General features: G+C 38.5%; 6 non-coding genes across 6 annotated transcripts; all 6 read left to right on the top strand.

Moving 5' to 3' along the window:
• Positions 1-2,024: 2,024 nt before the first annotated feature.
• On the top strand, positions 2,025-2,096 carry TRNAC-GCA (transfer RNA cysteine (anticodon GCA)). The gene has a single exon. It is a non-coding gene; the product is annotated as a tRNA-Cys (tRNA).
• A 4,197-nt stretch (positions 2,097-6,293) lies between these two features.
• Positions 6,294-6,365, top strand: TRNAC-GCA (transfer RNA cysteine (anticodon GCA)). The gene has a single exon. It is a non-coding gene; the product is annotated as a tRNA-Cys (tRNA).
• A 2,077-nt stretch (positions 6,366-8,442) lies between these two features.
• On the top strand, positions 8,443-8,514 carry TRNAC-GCA (transfer RNA cysteine (anticodon GCA)). The gene has a single exon. It is a non-coding gene; the product is annotated as a tRNA-Cys (tRNA).
• Positions 8,515-13,807: 5,293 nt separating this feature from the next.
• Positions 13,808-13,879, top strand: TRNAC-GCA (transfer RNA cysteine (anticodon GCA)). The gene has a single exon. It is a non-coding gene; the product is annotated as a tRNA-Cys (tRNA).
• Positions 13,880-14,887: 1,008 nt separating this feature from the next.
• TRNAC-GCA (transfer RNA cysteine (anticodon GCA)) lies at positions 14,888-14,959 on the top strand. The gene has a single exon. It is a non-coding gene; the product is annotated as a tRNA-Cys (tRNA).
• Positions 14,960-15,946: 987 nt separating this feature from the next.
• On the top strand, positions 15,947-16,018 carry TRNAC-GCA (transfer RNA cysteine (anticodon GCA)). Its single transcript has one exon. It is a non-coding gene; the product is annotated as a tRNA-Cys (tRNA).
• The last annotated feature ends 2,287 nt before the right edge of the window (positions 16,019-18,305 follow it).

Genomic DNA, 18,305 nt, shown 5'->3' with positions numbered 1-18,305 from the left:
TGGATCACCATTGACAGAGTCAGTGTTCAGTTGGATCTTATACTTTATTAGCATTACAGTGTCACTGCTCAAAACCTGGGAATAAATGCATTTTTACACAGGGGGTGGGAACTTTCTGAAACATCATTGATTTATTTTAGAATCCGGCTCTTCCTTTCACAGATTCAAACAAAGAGAATGACTATGAAAACAATTGAAAACTTTGTTATTCAGTTTGGTGCTTCCTTGTAGCGCACTAAAGAAATGGCATAGTTACTCGGCAGCGCTGCAGTCAATCTATTTCTCATTTAACCTGTGTCCTCAGTCTTACATATATTCCTCCTCTCCTCTGTGCATACAAAATATGTGTTTGTTTAAAGCACTTCATTCTTGTGCAACGTAGAAACTATTTAATTTCTCCTTAAAACCTCTGCCTACGTGCAAAATGTATGAACCCTCGTTGCAGATGAAAAAAGGCTGGCTCGAAGACTCAGGCCATTTTCGAACACAAAATGGCCTTTTCAGATATATTACATTGATGGTTCTTGAAAGGGACGTTCGGGTGTACCTTCCAAATACCAAATTGCAGTGGTATGTAGAAATGTTTTTCGTCCATCATTTGGGCCAAAATAATCATACTTCACCACCATCTCGGTGATTGTGGTAACCAATCCGCGAAAGGATACGGCGTCCCGTAAAAACCTCTTCCCCTTTTAGAATGTTTCAAAACAAGCATTTTATGTACAGTCATTGGTCCTATGGACCACGGCCTGTTCAAATAAAATAACAATGAAACATATAAATATTTTTTTTAAACGATCCCGTTTTCCTTCAATAAATAATATTAAGAACTACTTCTCCTGTTCCACAGTTTCAAGCTTGTACTTTCCGGCCCAACTGAGCATGATGCTCACACTCCTTCATGAGGTACTGATATATTTTCATTCCGACTCTCACAAACAGGTGGGGATATAGCTCAGTGGTAGAGCATTTGACTGCAGATCAAGAGGTCCCTAGATCAAATCCAGGTGTCCCCTTAGCCTGTTTTGGTTCTTGTGTTTGTAGCTGGGACTTTTCATAAAACCCCTTTGGATCATCATTGACAGAGTCAGTGTTCGCTTGGATCTTACACTTTAATAGCATTACAATGTCACTGCTCAAAACCTGAGAATAAATGCATTTTTATACAGGCTCGGTATTCCGTATGGGAAATGTCTGAAAAAGCATTGATTTATTTTGGAATCTGGCTCTTCCTTTCACAGCACCAAACAAAGGGAATGGACTATGAAAGCAATTGACAACTTTGTTTTACAGTTTGGTGCTTCCTTTGATCGCACTACAGAAATTGCATAGAAAAGTGGGCAGAAATGCAGTCAATCTATTCCTCATTTAACCTGTGTCCTCAGTCTTACATGTATTCCACCTCTTCTCTGTGCATACAAAGTATGTGTTTGTTTGAAGCACTTCATTTTTGTGCAATGCATAATCTATTTACTTTCTACTAAAAAACGCTGGCCACGTACGAGATGTATGAACCCTAGTTGCAGGTGCAAGCAGGCTGGTCTGAGAAACCAGGCCATTTGCGAACACAAAATAGCTTTTTCTGATGTATTAAATCGAAGGTACATGAAAGGGGTGTTTGTTTGTACCTTCAAATACCAAATTGTAGTGGTATGCAGAAATGTTTTTTCACCATAATGTGGCCCAAAACAATCATACTTCACCACCATATCAGTGATTGTGGTAATCAATCCACAAAGATAAATAGTCTCGTAAAAACCTCTTCCCCTTTGAGAATGTTTAAAAAAAAAACATTTCAATTACAGATATTGGTCCTATGGACCACTGCCTATTCAAATAAAATAACAATTAAACATATACAGTTAGTTTTTTAAATGATCCTGGTTTCCTTTAATTAATAATATTAAGAACTACTTCTCCTTTTCCACAGTTTCAAGCTCGTACTTTGCGGCCCAACTGAGCATGAGCCTCTCACTCTTTCATGATGTACTGATATATTGACATTCTAATCTTTGAAAACAGTTGGGGATATAGCTCAGTGGTAGAGCATTTGACTGCAGATCAAGAGGACCCTGGTTCAAATCCAGGTGTCTCCTAAACCTATTTTGGTTCAGGTGTTTGTAGCTGGGATCTTTCATAAAGTCCCTTTGGATCACCATTGACAGAGTCAGTGTTCAGTTGGATCTTATACTTTATTAGCATTACAGTGTCACTGCTCAAAACCTGGGAATAAATGCATTTTTACACAGGGCGTGGGAACTGTCTGAAACATCATTGATTTATTTTGGAATCCGGCTCTTCCTTTCACAGCTTCAAACAAAGAGAATGACTATGAAAACAATTGAAAACTTTGTTATACATTTTGGTGCTTCCTTGTAGCGCACTAAAGAAATTGCAAAGTATACTCGGCAGCGCTGCAGTCAATCTATTTATCATTTAACCTGTGTCCTCAGTCTTACATATATTCCTCCTCTCCTCTGTGCATACAAAATATGTGTTTGTTTAAAGCACTTCATTCTTGTGCAACATAGAAACTATTTAATTTCTCCTTAAAACCTCTGCCTACGTGCAAAATGTATGAATCCTCGTTGCAGATGAACAAAGGCTGGCTCGAAGACTCAGGCCATTTTCGAACACAAAATGGCCTTTTCTGATATATTAAATTGATGGTACTTGAAAGGGACGTTTGGGTGTACCTTCCAAATACCAAATTGCAGTGGTATGTAGAAATGTTTTTCGTCCATCATTTGGCCCAAAACAATCATACTTCACCACCATCTTGGTGATTGTGGTAACCAATCTGCGAAAGGATAAGGCATCCTGTAAAAACCTCTTCCCCTTTGAGAATGTTTCAAAACAAGCATTTTATGTACAGGCATTGGTCCTATGAATCACTGCCTGTTCAAATAAAATAACAATGAAACATATAATTATTTTTTTTAAACGATCCCGTTTTCCTTCAATAAATAATATTAAGAACTACTTCTCCTGTTCCACAGTTTCAAGCTTGTACTTTCCGGCCCAACTGAGCATGATGCTCACTCTCTTTCATGAGGTACTGATATATTTTCATTCCGACTCTCACAAACAGGTGGGGATATAGCTCAGTGGTAGAGCATTTCACTGCAGATCAAGAGGTCCCTGGTTCAAATCCAGGTGTCCCCTTAGCCTGTTTTGGTTCTTGTGTTTGTAGCTGGGACTTTTCATAAAACCCCTTTGCATCATCATTGACAGAGTCAGTGTTCGCTTGGATCTTACACTTTAATAGCATTACAATGTCACTGCTCAAAACCTGAGCGTAAATGCATTTTTATACAGGGCGCGGTATTCCGTATGGGAAATGTCTGAAAAAGCATTGATTTATTTTGGAATCTGGCTCTTCCTTTCACAGCACCAAACAAAGGGAATGGACTATGAAAGCAATTGACAACTTTGTTTTACAGTTTGGTGCCTCCTTTGATCGCACTACAGAAATTGCATAGAAAAGTGGGCAGAAATGCAGTCAATCTATTCCTCATTTAACCTGTGTCCTCAGTCTTACATGTATTCCACCTCTTCTCTGTGCATACAAAGTATGTGTTTGTTTGAAGCACTTCATTTTTGTGCAATGCATAATCTATTTACTTTCTACTAAAAAACGCTGCCCATGTACAAGATGTACGAACCCTAGTTGCAGGTGCAAGCAGGCTGGTCTGAGAAACCAGGCCATTTGCGAACACAAAATATTTTTTTCTGATGTATTAAATCGAAAGTACATGAAAGGGGTGTTTGGTTGTACCTTCAATTACCAAATTGTAGTGGTATGCAGAAATGTTTTTTCACCGTAATTTGGCCCAAAACAATCATACTTCACCACCATATCAGTGATTGTGGTAATCAATCCAGAAAGATAACTAGTCTCGTAAAAACCTGTTCCCCTTTGAGAATGTTTCAAAACAAACATTTTAATTACAGATATTGGTCCTATGGACCACTGCCTATTCAAATAAAATAACAATTAAACATATACATTTTGTTTTTTAAATGATCCTGTTTTCCTTTAATTAATAATATTAAGAACTACTTCTCCTTTTCCACAGTTTCAAGCTCGCACTTTGTGGCCCACCTGAGCTTGAGCCTCTCACTCTTTCATGATGTACTGATATATTGTCATTCTGAACTTTGAAAACAGTTGTGGATATAGCTCAGTGGTAGAGCATTTGACTGCAGATCAAGAGGTCCCTGGTTCAAATCAGGGTGTCCCCTAAACCTATTTTGGTTCTGGTGTTTGTAGCTGGGATCTTTCATAAAGTCCCTTTGGATCACCATTGACAGAGTCAGTGTTCAGTTGGATCTTATACTTTATTAGCATTACAGTGTCACTGCTCAAAACCTGGGAATAAATGCATTTTTACACAGGGCGTGGGAACTTTCTGAAACATCATTGATTTGATTCAAACAAAGAGAATGACTATGAAAACAATTGAAAACTTTGTTATTCAGTTTGGTGCTTCCTTGTAGCGCACTAAAGAAATGGCATAGTTACTCGGCAGCGCTGCAGTCAATCTATTTCTCATTTAACCTGTGTCCTCAGTCTTACATATATTCCTCCTCTCCTCTGTGCATACAAAATATGTGTTTGTTTAAAGCACTTCATTCTTGTGCAACGTAGAAACTATTTAATTTCTCCTTAAAACCTCTGCCTACGTGCAAAATGTATGAACCCTCGTTGCAGATGAAAAAAGGCTGGCTCGAAGACTCAGGCCATTTTCGAACACAAAATGGCCTTTTCTGATATATTACATTGATGGTACTTGAAAGGGACGTTCGGGTGTACCTTCCAAATACCAAATTGCAGTGGTATGTAGAAATGTTTTTCGTCCATCATTTGGGCCAAAATAATCATACTTCACCACCATCTCGGTGATTGTGGTAACCAATCCGCGAAAGGATACGGCGTCCCGTAAAAACCTCTTCCCCTTTTAGAATGTTTCAAAACAAGCATTTTATGTACAGTTATTGGTCCTATGGACCACGGCCTGTTCAAATAAAATAACAATGAAACATATAAATATTTTTTTTAAACGATCCCGTTTTCCTTCAATAAATAATATTAAGAACTACTTCTCCTGTTCCACAGTTTCAAGCTTGTACTTTCCGGCCCAACTGAGCATGATGCTCACACTCCTTCATGAGGTACTGATATATTTTCTTTCCGACTCTCACAAACAGGTGGTGATATAGCTCAGTGGTAGAGCATTTGACTGCAGATCAAGAGGTCCCTAGATCAAATCCAGGTGTCCCCTTAGCCTGTTTTGGTTCTTGTGTTTGTAGCTGGGACTTTTCATAAAACCCCTTTGGATCATCATTGACAGAGTCAGTGTTCGCTTGGATCTTACACTTTAATAGCATTACAATGTCACTGCTCAAAACCTGAGAATAAATGCATTTTTATACAGGCTCGGTATTCCGTATGGGAAATGTCTGAAAAAGCATTGATTTATTTTGGAATCTGGCTCTTCCTTTCACAGCACCAAACAAAGGGAATGGACTATGAAAGCAATTGACAACTTTGTTTGACAGTTTGGTGCTTCCTTTGATCGCACTACAGAAATTGCATAGAAAAGTGGGCAGAAATGCAGTCAATCTATTCCTCATTTAGCCTGTGTCCTCAGTCTTACATGTATTCCACCTCTTCTCTGTGAATACAAAGTATGTGTTTGTTTGAAGTACTTCATTTTTGTGCAATGCATAATCTATTTACTTTCTACTAAAAAACGCTGCCCACGTACGAGATGTATGAACCCTAGTTGCAGGTGCAAGCAGGCTGGTCTGAGAAACCAGGCCATTTGCGAACACAAAATAGCTTTTTCTGATGTATTAAATCGAAGGTACGTGAAAGGGGTGTTTGGTTGTACCTTCAAATACCAAATTGTAGTGGTATGCAGAAATGTTTTTTCACCATAATTTGGCCCAAAACAATCATACTTCACCACCATATCAGTGATTGTGGTAATCAATCCACAAAGATAAGTAGTCTCGTAAAAACCTCTTCCCCTTTGAGAATGTTTAAAAAAAAAACATTTCAATTACAGATATTGGTCCTATGGACCACTGCCTATTCAAATAAAATAACAATTAAACATATACAGTTAGTTTTTTAAATGATCCTGGTTTCCTTTAATTAATAATATTAAGAACTACTTCTCCTTTTCCACAGTTTCAAGCTCGTACTTTGCGGCCCAACTGAGCATGAGCCTCTCACTCTTTCATGATGTACTGATATATTGACATTCTAATCTTTGAAAACAGTTGGGGATATAGCTCAGTGGTAGAGCATTTGACTGCAGATCAAGAGGACCCTGGTTCAAATCCAGGTGTCTCCTAAACCTATTTTGGTTCAGGTGTTTGTAGCTGGGATCTTTCATAAAGTCCCTTTGGATCACCATTGACAGAGTCAGTGTTCAGTTGGATCTTATACTTTATTAGCATTACAGTGTCACTGCTCAAAACCTGGGAATAAATGCATTTTTACACAGGGCGTGGGAACTGTCTGAAACATCATTGATTTATTTTGGAATCCGGCTCTTCCTTTCACAGCTTCAAACAAAGAGAATGACTATGAAAACAATTGAAAACTTTGTTATACATTTTGGTGCTTCCTTGTAGCGCACTAAAGAAATTGCAAAGTATACTCGGCAGCGCTGCAGTCAATCTATTTATCATTTAACCTGTGTCCTCAGTCTTACATATATTCCTCCTCTCCTCTGTGCATACAAAATATGTGTTTGTTTAAAGCACTTCATTCTTGTGCAACATAGAAACTATTTAATTTCTCCTTAAAACCTCTGCCTACGTGCAAAATGTATGAACCCTCGTTGCAGATGAAAAAAGGCTGGCTCGAAGACTCAGGCCATTTTCGAACACAAAATGGCCTTTTCTGATATATTAAATTGATGGTACTTGAAAGGGACGTTTGGGTGTACCTTCCAAATACCAAATTGCAGTGGTATGTAGAAATGTTTTTCGTCCATCATTTGGCCCAAAACAATCATACTTCACCACCATCTTGGTGATTGTGGTAACCAATCTGCGAAAGGATAAGGCATCCCGTAAAAACCTCTTCCCCTTTGAGAATGTTTCAAAACAAGCATTTTATGTACAGGCATTGGTCCTATGAATCACTGCCTGTTCAAATAAAATAACAATGAAACATATAAATATTTTTTTTAAACGATCCCGTTTTCCTTCAATAAATAATATTGAGAACTACTTCTCCTGTTCCACAGTTTCAAGCTTGTACTTTCCGGCCCAACTGAGCATGATGCTCACACTCTTTCATGAGGTACTGATATATTTTCATTCCGACTCTCACAAACAGGTGGGGATATAGCTCAGTGGTAGAGCATTTCACTGCAGATCAAGAGGTCCCTGTTTCAAATCCAGGTGTCCCCTTATCCTGTTTTGGTTCTTGTGTTTGTAGCTGGGACTTTTCATAAAACCCCTTTGCATCATCATTGACAGAGTCAGTGTTCGCTTGGATCTTACACTTTAATAGCATTACAGTGTCACTGCTCAAAACCTGAGAGTATATGCATTTTTATACAGGGCGCGGTATTCCGTATGGGAAATGTCTGAAAAAGCATTGATTTATTTTGGAATCTGGCTCTTCCTTTCACAGCACCAAACAAAGGGAATGGACTATGAAAGCAATTGACAACTTTGTTTTACAGTTTGGTGCTTCCTTTGATCGCACTACAGAAATTGCATAGAAAAGTGGGCAGCAATGTAGTCAATCTATTCCTCATTTAACCTGTGTCCTCAGTCTTACATGTATTCCACCTCTTCTCTGTGCATACAAAGTATGTGTTTGTTTGATGCACTTCATTTTTGTGCAATGCATAATCTATTTACTTTCTACTAAAAAACGCTGTGCATGTACAAGATGTACGAACCCTAGTCTCAGGTGCAAGCAGGCTGGTCTGAGAAACCAGGCCATTTGCGAACACAAAATAGCTTTTTCTGATGTATTAAATCGAAAGTACATGAAAGGGGTGTTTGGTTGTACCATCAAATACCAAATTGTAGTGGTATGCAGAAATGTTTTTTCACCGTAATTTGGCCCAAAACAATCATACTTCACCACCATATCAGTGATTGTGGTAATCAATCCACAAAGATAAGTGGTCTCGTAAAAACCTCTTCCCCTTTGAGAATGTTTCAAAACAAACATTTTAATTACAGATATTGGTCCTGTGGCCCACTGCCTATTCAAATAAAATAACAATTAAACATATACATTTTGTTTTTTAAATGATCCTGTTTTCCTTTAATTAATAATATTAAGAACTACTTCTCCTTTTCCACAGTTTCAAGCTCGTACTTTGCGGCCCAACTGAGCATGAGCCTCTCACTCTTTCATGATGTACTGATATATTGTCATTCTGATCTTTGAAAACAGTTGGGGATATAGCTCAGTGGTAGAGCATTTGACTGCAGATCAAGAGGTCCCTGGTTCAAATCCGGGTGTCCCCTAAACCTATTTTGGTTCTGGTGTCTGTAGCTGGGATCTTTCATTAAGTCCCTTTGGATCACCATTGACAGAGTCAGTGTTCAGTTGGATCTTATACTTTATTAGCATTACAGTGTCACTGCTCAAAACCTGGGAATAAATGCATTTTTACACAGGGCGTGGGAACTGTCTGAAACATCATTGATTTATTTTGGAATCCGGCTCTTCCTTTCACAGCTTCAAACAAAGAGAATGACTATGAAAACAATTGAAAACTTTGTTATACATTTTGGTGCTTCCTTGTAGCGCACTAAAGAAATTGCAAAGTATACTCGGCAGCGCTGCAGTCAATCTATTTATCATTTAACCTGTGTCCTCAGTCTTACATATATTCCTCCTCTCCTCTGTGCATACAAAATATGTGTTTGTTTAAAGCACTTCATTCTTGTGCAACGTAGAAACTATTTAATTTCTCCTTAAAACCTCTGCCTACGTGCAAAATGTATGAACCCTCGTTGCAGATGAAAAAAGGCTGGCTCGAAGACTCAGGCCATTTTCGAACACAAAATGGCCTTTTCTGATATATTACATTGATGGTACTTGAAAGGGACGTTCGGGTGTACCTTCCAAATACCAAATTGCAGTGGTATGTAGAAATGTTTTTCGTCCATCATTTGGGCCAAAATAATCATACTTCACCACCATCTCGGTGATTGTGGTAACCAATCCGCGAAAGGATAAGGCATCCCGTAAAAACCTCTTCCCCTTTGAGAATGTTTCAAAACAAGCATTTTATGTACAGGCATTGGTCCTATGAATCACTGCCTGTTCAAATAAAATAACAATGAAACATATAAATATTTTTTTTAAACGATCCCGTTTTCCTTCAATAGATAATATTAAGAACTACTTCTCCTGTTCCACAGTTTCAAGCTTGTACTTTCCGGCCCAACTGAGCATGATGCTCACACTCTTTCATGAGGTACTGATATATTTTCATTCCGACTTTCACAAACAGGTGGGGATATAGCTCAGTGGTAGAGCATTTGACTGCAGATCAAGAGGTCCCTGTTTCAAATCCAGGTGTCCCATTAGCCTGTTTTGGTTCTTGTGTTTGTAGCTGGGACTTTTCATAAAACCCCTTTGGATCATCATTGACAGAGTCAGTGTTCGCTTGGATCTTACACTTTAATAGCATTACAATGTCACTGCTCAAAACCTGAGAGTAAATGCATTTTTTAACAGGGATCGGTATACCGTATGGGAAATTTCTAAAACAGCATTGATTTATTTTGGAATCTGGCTCTTCCTTTCACAGCACCAAACAAAGGGAATGGACTATGAAAGCAATTGACAACTTTGTTTTACAGTTTAGTGCTTCCTTCAATCGCACTACAGAAATTGCATAGAAAAGTGGGCAGCAATGCAGTCAATCTATTCCTCATTTAACCTGTGTCCTCAGTCTTACATGTATTCCACCTCTTCTCTGTGCATACAAAGTATGTGTTTGTTTGATGCACTTCATTTTTGTGCAATGCATAATCTATTTACTTTCTACTAAAAAACGCTGCCCACGTACAAGATGTACGAACCCTAGTTGCAGGTGCAAGCAGGCTGGTCTGAGAAACCAGGCCATTTGCGAACACAAAATTGCTTTTTCTGATGTATTAAATCGAAGGTACATGAAATGGGTGTTTGGTTGTACCTTCAAATACCAAATTGTAGTGGTATGTAGAAATGTTTTTTCACCGTAATTTGGCCCAAAACAATCATACTTCACCACCATATCAGTGATTGTGGTAATCATTCCACAAAGATAAGTAGTCTCGTAAAAACCTCTTCCCCTTTGAGAATGTTTCAAAACAAACATTTTAATTACAGATATTGGTCCTATGGACCACTGCCTATTCAAATAAAATAACAATTAAACATATACATTTTGTTTTTTAAATGATCCTGTTTTCCTTTAATAAATAATATTAAGAACTACTTCTCCTTTTCCACAGTTTCAAGCTCGTACTTTGCGGCCCAACTGAGCATGAGCCTCTCACTCTTTCATGATGTACTGATATATTGTCATTCTGATCTTTGAAAACAGTTGGGGATATAGCTCAGTGGTAGAGCCTTTGACTGCAGATCAAGCGGTCCCTGGTTCTAATCTGGGTGTCCCCTAAACATATTTTGGTTCTGGCGTCTGTAGCTGGGATCTTTCATAAAGTCCCTTTGGATCACCATTGACAGAGTCAGTGTTCAGTTGGATCTTATACTTTATTAGCATTACAGTGTCACTGCTCAAAACCTGGGAATAAATGCATTTTTACACAGGACTGGGAACTTTCTGAAACATCATTGATTTTTTTGGGAATGCGGCTCTTCCTTTCACAGCTTCAAGCAAAGAGAATGACTATGAAAACAATTGAAAACTTTGTTATACAGTTTGGTGCTTCCTTGTAGCGCACTAAAGAAATGGCATAGTATACTCGGCAGCGCTGCAGTCAATCTATTTCTCATTTAACCTGTGTCCTCAGTCTTACATATATTCCTCCTCTCCTCTGTGCATACAAAATATGTGTTTGTTTAAAGCACTTCATTCTTGTGCAATGTAGAAACTATTTAATTTCTCCTTAAAACCTCTGCCTACGTGCAAAATGTATGAACCCTCGTTGCAGATGAAAAAAGGCTGGCTCGAAGAATCAGGCCATTTTCAAACACAAAATGGCCTTTTCTGATATATTAAATTGATGGTACTTGAAAGGGACGTTTGGGTGTACCTTCCAAATACCAAATTGCAGTGGTATGGTGAAACGTTTTTCGTCCATCATTTGGCCCAAAACAATCATACTTCACCACCATCTCGGTGATTGTGGTAACCAATCCGCGAAAGGATAAGGCGTCCCGTAAAAACCTCTTCCCCTTTGAGAATGTTTCAAAACAAGCATTTTATGTACAGGCATTGGTCCTATGGACCACTGCCTGTTCAAATAAAATAACAATGAAACATATAAATATTTTTTTTAAACGATCCCGTTTTCCTTCAATAGATAATATTAAGAACTACTTCTCCTGTTCCACAGTTTCAAGCTTGTACTTTCCGGCCCAACTGAGCATGATGCTCACACTCTTTCATGAGGTACTGATATATTTTCATTCTGACTTTCACAAACAGGTGGGGATATAGCTCAGTGGTAGAGCATTTGACTGCAGATCAAGAGGTCCATGTTTCAAATCCAGGTGTCCCATTAGCCTGTTTTGGTTCTTGTGTTTGTAGCTGGGACTTTTCATAAAACCCCTTTGGATCATCATTGACAGAGTCAGTGTTCGCTTGGATCTTACACTTTAATAGCATTACAATGTCACTGCTCAAAACCTGAGAGTAAATGCATTTTTTAACAGGGATCGGTATACCGTATGGGAAATTTCTAAAACAGCATTGATTTATTTTGGAATCTGGCTCTTCCTTTCACAGCACCAAACAAAGGGAATGGACTATGAAAGCAATTGACAACTTTGTTTTACAGTTTGGTGCTTCCTTTGATCGCACTACAGAAATTGCATAGAAAAGTGGGCAGCAATGCAGTCAATGTATTCCTCATTTAACCTGTGTCCTCAGTCTTACATGTATTCCACCTCTTCTCTGTGCATACAAAGTATGTGTTTGTTTGAAGTACTTCATTTTTGTGCAATGCATAATCTATTTACTTTCTACTAAAAAACGCTGCCCACGTACAAGATGTACGAACCCTAGTCTCAGGTGCAAGCAGGCTGGTCTGAGAAACCAGGCCATTTGCGAACACAAAATAGCTTTTTCTGATGTATTAAATCGAAGGTACATGAAAGGGGTGTTTGGTTGTACCTTCAAATACCAAATTGTAGTGGTATGCAGAAATGTTTTTTCACCGTAATTTGGCCCAAAACAATCATACTTCACCACCATATCAGTGATTGTGGTAATCAATCCACAAAGATAAGTAGTCTCGTAAAAACCTCTTCCCCTTTGAGAATGTTTAAAAAAAAACATTTTAATTACAGATATTGGTCCTATGGACCACTGCCTATTCAAATAAAATAACAATTAAACATATACATTTTGTTTTTTAAATGATCCTGTTTTCCTTTAATTAATAATATTAAGAACTACTTCTCCTTTTCCACAGTTTCAAGCTCGTATTTGCGGCCCAACTGAGCATGAGCCTCTCACTCTTTCATGATGTACTGATATATTGTCATTCTGATCTTTGAAAACAGTTGGAGATATAGCTCAGTTGTAGAGCATTTGACTGCAGATCAAGAGGTCCCTGGTTCAAATCTGGGTGTCCCCTAAACCTATTTTGGTTCTGGTGTTTGTAGCTGGGATCTTTCATAAAGTCCCTTTGGATCACCATTGACAGAGCCAGTGTTCAGTTGGATCTTATACTTTATTAGCATTACAGTGTCACTGCTCAAAACCTGGGAATAAATGCATTTTTACACAGGGCGTGGGAACTTTCTGAAACATCATTAATTTATGTTGGAATCCGGCTCTTCCTTTCACAGCTTCAAACAAAGAGAATGACTATGAAAACAATTGAAAACTTTGTTATACAGTTTGGTGCTTCCTTGTAGCGCACTAAAGAAATGGCATAGTATACTCGGCAGCGCTGCAGTCAATCTATTTCTCATTTAACCTGTGTCCTCAGTCTTACATATATTCCTCCTCTCCTCTGTGCATACAAAATATGTGTTTGTTTAAAGCACTTCATTCTTGTGCAACGTAGAAACTATTTAATTTCTCCTTAAAACCTCTGCCTACGTGCAAAATGTATGAACCCTCGTTTCAGATGAAAAAAGGCTGGCTCGAAGACTCAGGCCATTTTCGAACACAAAATGGCCTTTTCTGATATATTAAATTGATGGTACTTGAAAGGGACGTTTGGGTGAACCTTCCAAATACCAAATTGCAGTGGTATGAAGAAATGTTTTTCGTCCATCATTTGGCCCAAAACAATCATACTTCACCACCATCTCGGTGATTGTGGTAACCAATCCGCGAAAGGATAAGGCGTCCCGTAAAAACCTCTTCCCCTTTGAGAATGTTTCAAAGCAAGTATTTTATGTACAGGCATTGCTCCTGTGGACCACTGCCTGTTCAAATAAAATAACAATGAAACATATAAATATTTTTTTTAAACGATCCCGTTTTCCTTCAATAAATAATATTAAGAACTACTTCTCCTGTTCCACAGTTTCAAGCTTGTACTTTCCGGCCCAACTGAGCATGATGCTCACACTCTTTCATGAGGTACTGATATATTTTCATTCCGACTCTCACAAACAGGTGGGGATATAGCTCAGTGGTAGAGCATTTGACTGCAGATCGAGAGGTCCCTGGTTCAAATCCAGGTGTCCCCTTATCCTGTTTTGGTTCTTGTGTTTGTAGCTGGGACTTTTCATAAAACCCCTTTGGATCATCATTGACAGAGTCAGTGTTCGCTTGGATCTTACACTTTAACAGCATTACAATGTCACTGCTCAAAACCTGAGAGTAAATGCATTTTTATACAGGGCTCGGTATTCCGTATGGGAAATGTCTGAAAAAGCATTGATTTATTTTGGAATCTGGCTCTTCCTTTCACAGCACCAAACAAAGGGAATGGACTATGAAAGCAATTGACAACTTTGTTTTACAGTTTGGTGCTTCCTTTGATCGCACTACAGAAATGGCATAGAAAAGTGGGCAGAAATGCAGTCAATCTATTCCTCATTTAACCTGTGTCCTCAGTCTTACATGTATTCCACCTCTTCTCTGTGCATACAAAGTATGTGTTTGTTTGAAGCACTTCATTTTTGTGCAATGCATAATCTATTTACTTTCTACTAAAAAACGCTGCCCACGTACAAGATGTACTAACCCTAGTCTCAGGTGCAAGCAGGCTGGTCAGAGAAACCAGGCCATTTGCGAACACAAACCAGCTTTTTCTGATGTATTAAATCGAAGGTACATGAAAGGGGTGTTTGGTTGTACCTTCAAATACCAAATTGTGGTGGTATACAGAAATGTTTTTTCACCGTAATTTGGCCCAAAACAATCATACTTCACCACCATATCAGTGATTGTGGTAATCAATCCACAAAGATAGGTAGTCTCGTAAAAACCTCTTCCCCTTTGAGAATGTTTCAAAACAAACATTTCAATTACAGATATTGGTCCTATGGACCACTGCCTATTCAAATAAAATAACAATTAAACATATACATTTTGTTTTTTAAATGATCCTGTTTTCCTTTAATTAATAATATTAAGAACTACTTCTCCTTTTCCACAGTTTCAAGCTCGTACTTTGTGGCCCAACTGAGCTTGAGTCGCTCACTCTTTCATGATGTACTGATATATTGTCATTCTGATCTTTGAAAACAGTTGGGGATATAGCTCAGTGGTAGAGCATTTGACTGCAGATCAAGAGGTCCCTGGTTCAAATCCGGGTGTCCCCTAAACCTATTTTGGTTCTGGTGTTTGTAGCTGGGATCTTTCATAAAGTCCCTTTGGATCACCATTGACAGAGTCAGTGTTCAGTTGGATCTTATACTTTATTAGCATTACAGTGTCACTGCTCAAAACCTGGGAATAAATGCATTTTTACACAGGGCGTGGGAACTTTCTGAAACATCATTGATTTATTTTGGAATCCGGCTCTTCATTTCACAGCTTCAAACAAAGAGAATGACTATGAAAACAATTGAAAACTTTGTTATACAGTTTGGTGCTTCCTTGTAGCGCACTAAAGAAATGGCATAGTATACTCGGCAGCGCTGCAGTCTCATTTAACCTGTGTCCTCAGTCTTACATATATTCCTCCTCTCCTCTGTGCATACAAAATATGTGTTTGTTTAAAGCACTTCATTCTTGTGCAACGTAGAAACTATTTAATTTCTCCTTAAAACCTCTGCCTACGTGCAAAATGTATGAACCCTCGTTGCAGATGAAAAAAGGCTGGCTCGAAGACTCAGGCCATTTTCGAACACAAAATGGCCTTTTCTGATATATTAAATTGATGGTACTTGAAAGGGACGTTTGGGTGTACCTTCCAAATACCAAATTGCAGTGGTATGTAGAAATGTTTATCGTCCATCATTTGGCCCAAAACAATCATACTTCACCACCATCTCGGTGATTGTGGTAACCAATCCGCGAAAGGATAAGGCGTCCCGTAAAAACCTCTTCCCCTTTGAGAATGTTTCAAAACAAGCATTTTATGAACAGTCATTGGTCCTATGGACCACTGCCTGTTCAAATAAAATAACAATGAAACATGTAAATAATTTTTTTAAACGATCCCGTTCTCCTTCAATAAATAATATTAGGAACTACTTCTCCTGTTCCACAGTTTCAAGCTTGTACTTTCCGGCCCAACTGAGCATGATGCTCACAGTTTTTCATTAGGTACTGATATATTTTCATTCAGACTCTCACAAACAGGTGGGGATATAGCTCAGTGGTAGAGCATTTGACTGCAGATCAAGAGGTCCCTGGTTCAAATCCAGGTGTCCCCTTAGCCTGTTTTGGTTCTTGTGTTTGTAGCTGGGACTTTTCATAAAACCCCTTTGGATCATCATTGACAGAGTCAGTGTTCGCTTGGATCTTACACTTTAATAGCATTACAATGTCACTGCTCAAAACCTGAGAGTAAATGCATTTTTATACAGGGCTCGGTATTCCGTATGGGAAATTTCTGAAACAGCATTGATTTATTTTGGAATCTGGCTCTTCCTTTCACAGCACCAAAGAAAGGGAATGGACTATGAAAGCAATTGACAACTTTGTTTTACAGTTTGGTGCTTCTTTTGATCGCACTACAGAAATTGCACAGAAAAGTGGGCAGTAATGCAGTCAATCTATTCCTCATTTAACCTGTGTCCTCAGTCTTACATGTATTCCACCTCTTCTCTGTGCATACAAAGTATGTGTTTGTTTGAAGCACTTCATTTTTGTGCAATGCATAATCTATTTACTCTCTACTAAAAAACGCTGCCCACGTACAAGATGTACGAACCCTCGTTGCAGGTGCAAGCAGGCTGGTCTGAGAAACCAGGCCATTTGCGAACACAAAATAGCTTTTTCTGATGTATTAAATCGAAGGTACATGAAAGGGGTGTTTGGTTGTACCTTCAAATACCAAATTGTAGTGGTATGTAGAAATGTTTTTTCACTGTAATTTGGCCCAAAACAATCATACTTCACCACCATATCAGCGATTGTGGTAATCAATCCACAAAGATAAGTAGTCTCGTAAAAACCTCTTCCCCTTTGAGAATGTTTCAAAACAAACATTTTAATTACAGATATTGGTCCTATGGACCACTGCCTATTCAAATAAAATAACAATTAAACATATACATTTTGTTTTTTAAATGATCCTGTTTTCCTTTAATTAATAATATTAAGAACTACTTCTCCTTTTCCACAGTTTCAAGCTCGTACTTTGTGGCCCAACTGAGCTTGAGCCTCTCACTCTTTAATGATGTACTGATATATTGTCATTCTGATTTTTGAAAACAGTTGGGGATATAGCTCACTGGTAAAGCATTTGACTGCAGTTCGAGAGGTCCCTGGTTCAAATCCGCCTGTCCCCTAAACCTATTTTGGTTCTGGTGTTTGTAGCTGGGATCTTTCATAAAGTCCCTTTGGATCACCATTGACAGAGTCAGTGCTCAGTTGGATCTTATACTTTATTAGCATTGCATTGTCACTGCTCAAAACCTGGGAATAAATGCATTATTACACAGGGCGTGGGAACTTTCTGAAACATCATTGATTTATTTTGGAATCCGGCTCTTCCTTTCACAGCTTCAAGCAAAGAGAATGACTATGAAAACAATTGAAAACTTTGTTATACAGTTTGGTGCTTCCTTGTAGCGCACTAAAGAAATGGCATAGTATACTCGGCAGCGCTGCAGTCAATCTATTTCTCATTTAACCTGTGTCCTCAGTCTTACATATATTCCTCCTCTCCTCTGTGCATACAAAATATGTGTTTGTTTAAAGCACTTCATTCTTGTGCAATGTAGAATCTATTTAATTTCTCCTTAAAACCTCTGCCTACGTGCAAAATTTATGAACCATCGTTGCAGATGAAAAAAGGCTGGCTCGAAGACTCAGGCCATTTTCGAATACAAAATGGCCTTTTCTGATATATTAAATTGATGGTACTTGAAAGGGACGTTTGGGTGTACCTTCCAAATACCAAATTGCAGTGGTATGTAGAAATGTTTTTCGTCCATCATTTGGCCCAAAACAATCATACTTCACCACCATCTCAGGTGATTGTGGTAACCAATCCGCGAAAGGATAAGGCGTCCCGTAAAAACCTCTTCCCCTTTGAGAATGTTTCAAAACAAGCATTTTATGTACAGGCATTGGTCCTATGGACCACTGCCTGTTCAAATAAAATAACAATGAAACATATAAATATGTTTTTTTAAACGATCCCGTTTTCCTTCAATAAATAATATTAAGAACTACTTCTCCTGTTCCACAGTTTCAAGCTTGTACTTTCCGGCCCAACTGAGCATGATGCTCACACTCTTTCATGAGGTACTGATATATTTTCATTCCGACTCTCACAAACAGGTGGGGATATAGCTCAGTGGTAGAGCATTTGACTGCAGATCAAGGGGTCCCTGGTTCAAATCCAGGTGTCCCATTAGCCTGTTTTGGTTCTTGTGTTTGTAGCTGGGACTTTTCATAAAACCCCTTTGGATCATCATTGACAGAGTCAGTGTTCGCTTGGATCTTACACTTTAATAGCCCTACAATGTCACTGCTCAAAACCTGAGAGTA

The sequence above is a fragment of the Triturus cristatus genome, chromosome 4_1 (genome assembly GCF_964204655.1).
Source record: "Triturus cristatus chromosome 4_1, aTriCri1.1, whole genome shotgun sequence".
Taxonomy (NCBI): domain Eukaryota; kingdom Metazoa; phylum Chordata; class Amphibia; order Caudata; family Salamandridae; genus Triturus; species Triturus cristatus.
The sequence above is the reverse complement of the archived record's forward strand: the minus strand, read 5'-3'. Positions and strand labels throughout refer to the sequence as shown.